We start from the raw sequence: 12,203 nt of genomic DNA, 5'->3' as shown, positions 1-12,203 counted from the left end.
TAGCCTTTAGTTTTCTCCTTGCTTACTTCCTGGCTCCCCTCCAGGCAATATTATAATTCCCATTTTTTCACCTTCCCACACTTCCTCTTTTCCATATGACAATTTGGAGAGTGACTGACGGCCCAGAGCCCACTCCAAGGGATGAGCAAGCTCAGGAACTCTTTCTTTCTTCATCCTTTAGATCTCCAAGACAGCCCAACCTGCACAGCCACGGCTGTGTCCCCTTAAGAAAGGAAGAAGTGGCTGCTCCCTTTCTCTTTGCAGCACCTCCTCCTACTCCAGGACATTCCCTAGACGATGCCCTCTGCCAACCTGCATGCCCGCTAGCATGGAGTGGGTGGTCCACGCCCTTCTTTCACCTCCATCTGGACACATAAACAGGTGCCTTTGGGCAAATCACTTCAACTCCTTGGGTCTCAGATGATCCAAATGATGGCTAGACTGCTTGCAGTTCAATATTTTTGTTCCCAAATATTAAATATTCCTACAGCTTTGCTTTTACTACTTTTGGCTTATTTGTTTCTTCTGTCTCTCTCCTGCTCAGTGAGGGTGGGGATAATGTCCAAGTTCTCAGGGGCTAGCACTGGGCCTGGCAGGTGTCTAGGAGACATTCTATATGTTTATGGAGAATGAACATACATAGTATTTCAACATCTTTAAAGCAAGCCTATTAAAGCAATAGGGAAAGAAGAATAATCTGCTTTTTCAGTTCACCAGTCACTGAACTAAGACTCTGTTACCTAGAGGATGCCATCATTTTTGACCCTTTATGTCAAATAGGGTAGAAGAGAGCAGCGGTTCTCAAAGAGAAAATAGAATGGAAATGGGATTATAGTCCTCGACATGGCAATCCACTCCAGTACTCTTGCCTGGAAAATCCCATGGACAGAGGAGCCTGGTAGGCTACAGTCCATGGGGTCGCAAAGAGTTGGACACAACTGAGCAACTTCACTTCACTTCACATGAGAGTGGGATTCTAAGTATTCTTTTTTTGAGGAAGGCATTCATTTCATTAAGTAATTCTGAAGCACTGATGCCTACCAACATATCACCTCCATGAGGAATCACCAAATTAGATGATCATTAAGGCCCTTCCAGCTTTAATCCTAGAACACATCCTAAATTTTATAAAATCTGTTTATTATTTTTTCCAGGAGTACTTTAGTACTTCTAAATACTAAGTACATGTCAACTAGAGGTGAAAACTTTATGTTCAATACATAGCTAATTTAATGGTTTATTTCACTAAGGCCTAAATTTTAAGTTTCTAATACCACTACATTTTAAAATTATATTTTGTGAATGTTAATGATGAAAAAATTAAAACTGATGCAAAAACTATATATGGCAAAGGAGAGAGAGAGAGTTTCCCATCTAGGATAAGTTTTCTTAGTCTTGGCATGATTGAAATTTGCGGGTGGACAAGTCCTTGCTGTGGGGGGCTGTCCTGTCCATTGAAGAATGTTTAGCAGCATCCACGGCCTTGATTCATTAGCACCAGTACCTGATCCCTACCCCTAGTTATGACAACAAAAAATGTCTCCACATATTACCAACAACCCCCATTCTGACCACACTGGGAACCAGTAGGGGAATAACATTAAAATTATTTAATTATCTAATTATGGTGTGTGTGTGTGTGTTCTCATCACTCAGTCACATCTGATTCTTTGCAACCCATGGACATAGCTCTCCGGGCTCTGCTGTCCATGGAATGTTTCAGGCAAGAATACTGGAGCAGGTTGCCATTTCCCACTCCAGGGGATCTTCCTGACCCAGGGATCGAACCCATGTCTCTTGTGTCTCCTGCGCTGGCAGGCAGATTCTTTATCATTGTACCATCTAGTACTAATAGGCAATTACTTAAGGGAAAGAAGTACTTATCTGAAAGGATATTCACTCATTTGCTAGTTCCTTAAATCCTTCTGTGAATAATAAGACAAATGAGTTTTATCAAAACAAGCATCAATTTTTTAATTTGTCCATAAAGCATACACAGGTGGAAAACCTCAAACATGAGCATACCCACACCCATAGTCTAAGACTTAAAGAAGCCTAAATAACATTTCCTAAACATTTCTGGAAATTTCCTTTTGAAAAACTGGACACCCTCATTCAAAACCTCATTGTGGATCCCATGATTTAAGACCATGTCTAGACAGAATAAAACAAAAAGGAAATTTGGCAATTCTTTTGATATGATTAGTCTGCTTCAAACTTTTCTCTTTGGGGTCTAAATTATAGCTTTTTGCTGTCAACACTAATAAATTTAACCAGATAATTAGCAAGTCTACAAATAACTTTTGCTATGTAGACATTAGCAACCACAATGATTTAAAGATGTTTCCATCTTTTTCCATGAGACCTCTTAACTGGTTCTAAATCCCAGAGGAAAGTGTAAAAAGAAAATCACTCAAATTCAAGTCAAACACTAGAGACTGGGATCTGTTCACTCAGATAAACCAGACCCAGCATCTCATGAGCTTCACACAAACTTCTCCACAGTTGCAAGGCCTCAAGAATTGTTCCTTCTCACTCAGTTTTACTTTGTAACTGATTCGAAAACAGGCAAAGCTGTGATTTTTTTTTTAAAATTTCTTAAGGAATATTATGTTTTTCAAGCAAAATGTGTCAAGATCAGAGACACACTAACCATTTAACCCTAAAAAAATAAAAGTATGCAATTTAAAGATGTTTTTACATGGTAGCCTGAGAGAAATTTCCAAACTTTGTTAAGAATTACCAAGCTTGTCAAAGTAATTTTCTAAGATAAAATTTAATTAATGTCAAAGTGATCTTTAGGTTACTTTAAATTCTATTTGTGTCTCATTCTCTGCGGAAGATAGGAGTTAACCATTACATATTGGCTAGTATGTTTGTTTCTACGATTACACATAGGCATTACATACCCATGCAAATTTTAAAGTCGATCATTCATCTAGAGTCTAACATGGTCCATATGTCTCCCAGCGCCTATTCTTCATCTATTTCACTATTCCTTAATAGCTCTATGAGAAAGCTAAGGAGGAATAAAAAGGATGGATGAGCTAGTTTCATTACACTCCAGGTTCTGATAAACCAGTTTATCTTTTGTGTATGTGTGTGTGCGTGTTAGGTTAACCTCCTCAAAAATAATCATGAAGTAATTAGGAGAATATGTACATTTTCTCGTTAAAGATGAAACCTCAGTGTTATTCTTATGGATTCTGGTGATTATATCATTTTATTTAAGCATTTTACTCATGGGCTTAATTTTCCTGAGAGTTTCAATTAGATTACTATGTTTCTATTTCCCAATAACTTTTTTAAAAATAAAGGGTATCTTTTCTGAAGTTTATTTACTATCACAGAGCAAACATTTACATTTATGCAAAGGTATGTACCACTGATAAACAGTCATATACCCAAAGTTAGGAGACTTAAAACCATGTCTGAATTAGTCAATGACTTGTAGCTAAACACTGCTAAGACATGGAATGTGTCCTTCTCAACAATCCCTTCTAAAGTCTGCAGTCTGCAGTCAAGCTGCTGTAGAAAGGTTTTGAAGTTAAATAAAAACATGTGAAACAACAATATATTTAAATGCTGAGGACTTCCTTAGAAAAATTTTAATATCTGCACAATTGGACACAATGTCATTCCAGAAACATATAAAGTTCCTATCAAAATCTCTCTGGTTTAGAGGTAGTAGCAAATGAAACACGGCTGTGCGTGTGCTTAGTCACTCGGTCATGTCTGACTCTTTGGGACCTGATGGACTATAGCCCGCCAGGCTCCTCTGTCCTTGGGATTCTCTAGGCAAGAACACTGCAGTGGGTTGCCATGCCCTCCTCTGGGGGACCTTCCCAACCCAGGGGTCAAATCTGCATCTCTTGCGTCTTCTGCACTGGCAGGCAGATTCTTTGCCATGTGAGCCGCCAAGGACAAAGCAGGAAATATTTATATACTGCTGCTTTCTTCATTTTCTCTTGTGATCTTTTCTTTTTAATAAAGTGTGGTTGCCTTCTGTCAGTGATACTAGCAAGTGAAAGTTTCCTGAGCCTCCCTCCTCTTCTCTATGTCTTTTAGGGCTGCAATGGGATTTAGTCTGAATGATACATGCTACCTATTTTAGCAAAGTGGCCACAATATGGCAAGTTAAAGAGTAACTTCCATTTCAACAATAAAGAACCCAAGGCATGGAGAAAAAATATCATCACACTTATTTACCATGACCTAAGTGATTCCTGTATGGATACCATGAATTAATTTCATAATACAGGTCACTGCTTCACCAGGATAACATCAGCAGATCTATATGAGGTGACTGAAGCTGACGCAAGGTCTTTTAGGAAGCCTGTAACTTGACTGTAGAGAGGGTATCCTGACCAATCACCTGGGTTGCCAGGAAGGAGAATCTACTGGGTGACCAGCCCTGGGATAGGGTCAAACATGTAGCCCCAAACTCTGCACCCCCACCCCCACCCCCTACATAGCCAGCTATTAGCAGAAAATTCTGAACATAATCCGTAGTAACAGAAGCTTCCACAAGCATTTTCCTCTGTTGTTCTGTGCAAAAATCTGGTCTGAGCAATGAGGATTCCCCTGCCCTCCTAAATCTCAGGTACTGAAAGTCTGACACATACTATTTTAGTCATTTTTAAGTAAAACATGAAGGTAATTTTGGGGGGACTGGTTTTTCATGCCTTATCGTGATGTTTTGATTATAGTGCCTTTTGTTTGAATAGTTCAGCTGTTTTTACTTTTATCGCCACCACTTCAGGAGCCAGAGCACACTGCTGATACAAAGCAACAGGATCAGAAATGAGAGGACCAGCTCTTAAGGGAACAGGCTCTGCTCAGACTGAATTGTGCAAATCCCCAGCAGGTTTTCTCAGCAGTGACAGGCCAATTGCAAAGAATGATTCCAGAGGTTCCTCTCAGGTCCAAAGATCCTTGGAGGTCTTGGAATCAGCACAAGCCAGTAGGTCACATAGCTTCTTCGACACCAGCATCACAGGAAGGTGTTCCCCGTCAGATTCAAGTGTCCCTAAGGTACACCTCAAAGTCATTCAGCACCGGAGTTTCACACTCCCTTTAAAACTGGACTTAGGCAAAGAATGTTTATTCAAGGTCACCTAATAACTGGCAGTCAATACCTACACCTAGCAGGAATCTTTTTTTTTTTTTTAATAGATGTTACATATAATAATTTTATAGTTTTCATCCTCTATGTCTCTAAAATGCTGGAGGGTAGAAAGTTTGTAACAAACACACACTGAGCATGGATAAATGATACTGAGTAAATGAGTTATAATTTCTGTTACAAAGTATCCAACTTGATTTCATCAGATCAGAAGCATTAGTAGGTAAAGATACATTTGTACTACTGTCCCCCCTTTATCATCAAAGACTGGTATCCTGCACATCCCTATAGCTACTTTAAAAGGCTTTCCTCAACAAACTTTTATTCAATATCTATATGTATCCCAGCTCTGTGATGGTTATAACTTGGCCTATAAAGTTAATGGTCTTTGCCCTTCAGGAACACAGTCTACTAAGGAAGAGTGAGGAAAACGAAAGTAAAAAGGCAAATAAGACTAACATGTTGACTGCTATTTCAGAGAGACAAATAACTTAAATCACAAGAACAAATAAGCTAAAATATCACCAACTTTATATAACAGAGACAAAGTAAAAAGGTTCGTACACATACGTATTACACATTCCAAGCTTTCAAGTCAAACTACCCATGTAAATACTTTGTATCCAGAAGATATGAATCATAGAAATATTATAAAACATGTTTAGTCAGAAAACCTGTTTGGATCTAAGACTGGCCAAGTCACATATCTTGGCTTAGGTTTTCCTGACACATAAAGGACAAAGATCACATCAAAACATAAACTGTGATGACAATCTACTAGGGAAAAGGCATTTGTGTTACCATAGTGATAAAACATAGTCATTGCCATTTTTTTTTAGCATAACTGAGTTACAATTTTTGTCATTACTTCTAAGCTAATATTTTAAATCATTTTATGCCACATAATACAACATTTTGTATAAGGTCTTAGATGTTATTCCAGACTGCATTGGAAATCCACCCCCCCAAAATCATGTATTTCTGAACAATGCTGAGTTCTCTCCATATCAATAATATCACAGATAATTAGAAGAAGAAAAAAAGGGGGCTTGATAGTATTACACTGAAAGTACTCAAATTTAGGAAATAATTTCAAAAGTCCTTAACAGAAGTCACCATTATTCATCAAAAATAGAACCATCTCAGATACCAACACAGTAATCATACTTATATACATCTATATCTACAAATGCACATATATACACATTTTCATATAAAATGTTTACTTTACATAACTATACACACACACACACTGATGACATATAAAGCAAGCAACCATGCCTTCGAATGTCCAAAACTTATTGAGACTACAAAGTTCAATTCACTTACTATCAAAATCATATTGATATACATCACTGCTTATTACATACTAGGCCCTCCCTACTCAAATATTCCCAGTGAAATTAGTGTATGAATCACCCAATGCTCTTGTCATTCTTCACCCAAGAAATGTAACAATAATGCTCCTAAGAAAAATAGTCTTGCTTAGGTTTTTAAAGGGTGTTTTACCTATTTTAAAAATTATCTTGTACTTATTTTACATACTTAATGACAGGGCTTACTCCAAATAACAAGATATGATTTTTTAAATGTATATATATATATATATATATACATATATATATATATAATATGTATGTAAGTATTTTAAATCACTTGTGCTCAAAAGAAACTCCTAATTAAAATAAAACATGCAAGCAAATATTACTCATATCTGTCTTTTGCAGCAACTGGTTCACTGAATACAATTTGTAGGATATCCTAAAGAAATTTCAATTTGAAAGAAAAAAAAGTAAAAATGAAACCAAAACTACCAGCTTCTACAACGGTACACCTTTTCTTTGAAACAGTAATTAATCTCACTGGTAGAGATTCCCTGGATTTCTGAATAATACTTATTCCATTTATGAAAATAGGGAAATATTAAGTAAAATGTATAAACGCTGTAGAAAGAGCTCTATATTGAGTAAAGAGATGATTTATTAATTCACTTATGGCAGAAATACTTCTCAGCACGTTGCTGGAATGAAATCCCAGCTCTGTAACCATGGACGGGGAATTCACTTCAGTTTGCTCTTTGAAATGTATCTGCAGCCTCATCTTCAAGGTCCCTTCTGGCTCTAACACTATGAGAAGATCTGCTAAAATATTACATTGTTATAAGGATCTTTGCTGTTCAGTTGCTAGGTCATGTCCAACTCTTTGTGACTCTTTGTGACTTCGTGGACTGCAGCACACCGGGCTTCCCTGTACTATCTCCCAGAATTTGCTCAAACTCATGTCCATTGAGTCAGTGATGCCATCCAACCATCTCATCCTCTGTTATCCACCTCTCCTCCTGTCTTCAATTTTCCCCAGCATCAAGGTCTTCCAATAGAATTATATAATCCCAGGGGTAAGGACAAAACTTTTCTAAATCAGTATACTACCACAAAGCAATAAATGACACTTGATCTGTAATGACAATTCGTTATAGCATCCACCAATAAAAAGATAATTAACACAAGTCATGTCTAAATCAGTCCTTATCATACACTTTTGTACAGAGCTCCAAATAATCTAAAAGTCCTCACTAGTTAATTCTCAACATTATCATTCCCCTTTGACAAAAGGAGAAATTGAGTCTTAGAGTCAGAAGAGTAATTTGGCCAAATATCAGCAAGACAGAGACTAGCACGACAAATCCAAAGTCCCTGGCTCTCAGCCCCTGTCTTTTAGGAGTATGGAGTAAGTGCCTCCTGAATCGCTCCAAGGCAGAGTTATAAACTAAGTGCAAAGTTTAGGGACAAATTTATGTCTCACTTAACGATTGGGAGTGGCCATTAAATAAAGCCTGTGTCATTCAAAGCTGTATCCCACTTCAAAATTCATCTCTTTATTAAGAAATAACCAGAGAGATGTTTCATAATCAAGAGGGGCTTCACTCTCCCCCACGACTATGTCAAAATAAGAAGTACAATGCAGAATGTACAGTCTACTAGCATCTGAATTCAGTAATAATTTGTTCATGAAATGTTTCATTCTGACGTGCTAAAAATTAACGTCTCCTCAAAGTTAAATGGTCAAATTTTCTATTTAAAAAATCTTTACCAGTACTTTGAAAATTACAAATGTAATGGGTAATCACATTTCTTTTACCTCCAGCTTGCCAACAATCTCACATTAACTCACCCCAAGGGAAATTTCCATATTTTCATTATACGTACACAACAATAGGGGCTTCCCAGGTGCCTCTAGTGGTAAAGAACCCACCTGCCAATGCAGGACATGTAAAAGGTGCAAGTTTGATCCTGGGTTGGGAAGATCTCCTGGAGGAGGGGATGGCAACCCACTCCAGTACTCTTGCCTGGAGAAGCCCGTGGACAGAGGAGTCTGGCAGGCTACAGTCTATCAAGTTGCAAAGTCAGACACAACTAAAACAACTTAGCACGCATGCCCACACATAAAACTATAAAAATGTATGCATTGTGTGGATAATTGTTTATTAATAAAAATGATATAAAACACAAACTCATATATCTATGTACACAAGTATCTGAAATTTATTTTGTTCTCTTAAAAACTACCATGTACATTTTGCCAAGGGTATAGATATCTACAAATCTATTTTTAAAGCTGCACAATATTCCATAGCCTGAATGTACTACATTTGGCTCAAAAAGTTTTCACCGCTTTTTTAATTAATAAAAATACATTTTAATTAACTTATATCATATATACAATATAAATTAACATATATAATTAACTCATATTAACAACACATAGGTTATTGACAACAGAAACCTTGTATTCTATCCTTATGTATTATATGTATTGGTATTTTCTGTACAATGGATTCCTAGAAGGACAGGACCACTGAGACAAACTAAAACCCTTTACATAATTATATAAATTTTCTACCACATTTTCTGCAAACTTTTTTCTGCCTTTGTTCTGGTATCTTTTGCAAGTGAGAATTTTTACTTTTTATATAACCAAATCTTTCAGTATTTGCTTTATACATCAAAGTTTTATAGCAAGCTTCCAAAGACCCCTTTCATCAGGATACTTTACTAATATTCTCCTATGTTTTCTCTTAACATTTTTATTTAGATTGCTTTTAATCTTATGTTGTTAATATATTTAGAATCTATTTTTGTGTACGATATTGAACAAGCCCTTAAGCTATCTGATTTTTTGAATAATCCATGCTCTTTCTACTTATTTGAATTTTTATCGTTTAGTAACTTTCATGGTGAACTAGAACTCGTCTCTGAATTTTGCCTGATGCTGCTCCTTTCTGTGCTAGCACCGCCCTGTCATTTGTACATTTTCATTCTTAGGATAAGGCAACATTCTACTGTGGTTTCCTTTCTATAGGTGAAAAAGTTTTAATTTTTGTTTTTTAAAATTATTGTAACAAGAGTCAAACACAGAATGTCGTGTGGAGTTTAAAGCTTGCTCATCCAGATAAGGAAGTCACTGATCAATCTTCTAAATTCTTCATGTTAAGATTTTAGACAGTTTTGTATTTAAAAAATGAATGAAAACTTATCTTTACATATCCAATACATTTATTTTTTATTGAAATACGGTAGATTTACAATGTTATGTTAATTTCTGCTGTATCCACTAGGTTTTAAAATAAAATCCACAACTTCTATAGGTTCTAAACTTGATATCCATTTATTCAATTTACCTACACGAGTAATTAAAGAGTTGGAACGAAAAAAAAATTTTTGACCCTACATTTTTAATAATAACAAAACAAATTCACAAACCTCTAATAAATGCTCCTTATTTTGATATGCTACAATTTATATGAGACAGTCTAAACAGGCCCACCAGCAAGTAAGGCCCAATTTAAGGAAAAACACTGAGGCCTTTGAAAACTAACTGAAATGTCAATCCACTTTAGAAGAAAGCTATTAGTAAAACAAGGATGAAGTTACAAGCACTTGTGAAAAGCACAATAAATAAACAATAAGACTCATTCAAAGATACTGGGGAGATATTCAGGCTTTGAAGAGTCAGAACAAGAGTCTGCAGAACCAGTTCCCACATGGGTAAGAGTCTGTTTATTTTATTTTGCTTATCTGAAATCAGAGCAAATGATCCCAGTGGTTTGGAACGGCTGGAAAAGGTTTCACTACATCCAGGAGAGAAAAGCTGCTTGGTTTTCGAACACCTTAACTGCTTTGTTAGTAACTTTTCTGCTCATGTGAACTGTAAATCTTTGAAACGGAACTATTTGAGACCATGAAAGGTGTTACTCTTACTGTCATCCTCTACCACTTTTTAGTCACATTTTTAAGAGGTGATCAAAGGAAATAAAGAATACTTTCTGCATAACTTGGGAAGTACAACAGTCTGAACCCTTGACTCATGGTTTATGGAAACCCATTTACAGAAATGTGTTTCATATTTCCGAAAAAGATGTTAAAATGAAATTAAACGGTCATTTTTAATCATAATTGAAGTTTTCTAGAAAACTGACAAATATTTAAAATGTGAATCATAATGACCTGTTTCCACAATTTAATTTAGGGCTAAGCTAACTGATGAGAAAGCCTAGACGACACTTCTTTCAGAGTACAAGAGCGAAGGGAAAACAATAACGATCATCCCTTTTTTATATAAAAAGTAAAAGGTAACCATATTCTCTGAATAGGATAAAATAAGATTAGTAATATCAAAACTTTCTATTTGAGTGCAATTTCAGAATGAAATCATTCATCACAGTCTTCCTACTTTAAAAGCAGTAAACAGTTGTCAAAGGCTTTTTTGGAGTTGAGGAAAGAGTTTAGGAAACAATCGATGATAAAGCTTTTAACTTCTACACATATCATCTTCTAGCATCTAAGAGTATAAAAAATATTTTAAGAACATACACTACGTTATCACTGAAATATATCTAGCCTGACAACTAAATAGTTTTCTAAGAATATTTCCTGATTCACAAAAATGATCACGTATTCAGTGTATCTGAAATGATGGAAATACATCCATTTCCAGTACCTGAGAACTCTATTACCAATTACACTAGTTCATTTCAAAGCTTCACACAGTGTTTTGAGAGCAGGATTTACTTGGATGGTATGCTTAAGTAAGACTTTTTTTCCCCCATAAAGAGACATATTGAGGAGAAAGACATTTTAACTCTGCCTCCCAAAAAGAAGAATGCACTTTAGCATCATAAGGGGATGAGGCAGGCCACAACTAATATAAGGAGTAAAGCTACAAATTCTTTCACGCAGGAAAATTAGTGCTTTGTCATGTCCTTGGAAGATCTTTCCTTTGGTTAGCTTATTGTGGAAGAGGTTTCTATATTGGTTGGCTATCATTAATCTAATTGCATAGTGTAGGAGCTAATTAGAGAGGGTACTTTTCTGTTTCAAAAATACTGCCTCAGGTGAAGCTTGAATTAGTAGCCAACTCCCCCCCGGTCCTCCAAGCCTCAACTCACTCCAGAATCAGAGCTCTGTTTGCAACATCTACCACTCACTCCCAGTTTGGAATGCAGCCTGCTTTCTCCACCTGACCATGGAGGTTCCCTCTCCGGAAAGCCACAAATTACAGTGCTAGATTTCAGCCAACAGAAGAAGGCATTTGGAGGTAAAGCCAAAGTGAGGGTGAAAGAAAATTTCCAGTAAGAAACCAACAGTAATAACTGATGTGTGAGCTACACAAAAAGTAAAGGAATATGGGCTGTATACAGGGAAGGCTGACATGCGATCACAGGATCGAAAAGAGTCAGACACAACTTAGCAACTGAACAACCACCACCCACTACCATACTCACTTCTCAGAAAAAAAAATGAAGACAAAAACTCTGACCCAAAAGTAAAAAATACTCATAGTAGCAAAGCTACAGATTTCATTCACTTTTTTCCTACACTAATTCTGAAGTTGACACATCAAGCATTACAGAATTATTGACTTAAGGGCCATATCCAACTTCCTTATTTCATACAGATTGCTTGTTTTGTGAAAATGTCCTCTCATTTCTCTTCTGTTTCATTTGGTTTCAGTTCAGTTCAGTCGCTCAGTCGTGTCCGACTCTTTGTGACCCCATGAATTACAGCATGCCAGGCCTCCC

The 12,203-nt window shown here is 36.5% G+C and overlaps 1 protein-coding gene across 4 annotated transcripts in view; it reads right to left on the bottom strand.

The window, feature by feature from the left end:
* PPP3CA (protein phosphatase 3 catalytic subunit alpha) overlaps positions 1-12,203 on the bottom strand; it is a 322,924-nt gene that overhangs the window by 272,824 nt on the left and 37,897 nt on the right. The gene's annotated exons all lie outside the window — the stretch shown is intronic.

The sequence above is a fragment of the Ovis canadensis genome, chromosome 6, assembly GCF_042477335.2.
Source record: "Ovis canadensis isolate MfBH-ARS-UI-01 breed Bighorn chromosome 6, ARS-UI_OviCan_v2, whole genome shotgun sequence".
NCBI classification, from domain to species: Eukaryota; Metazoa; Chordata; class Mammalia; order Artiodactyla; family Bovidae; genus Ovis; species Ovis canadensis.
This window is presented reverse-complemented; position numbering and strand designations above follow the sequence as displayed.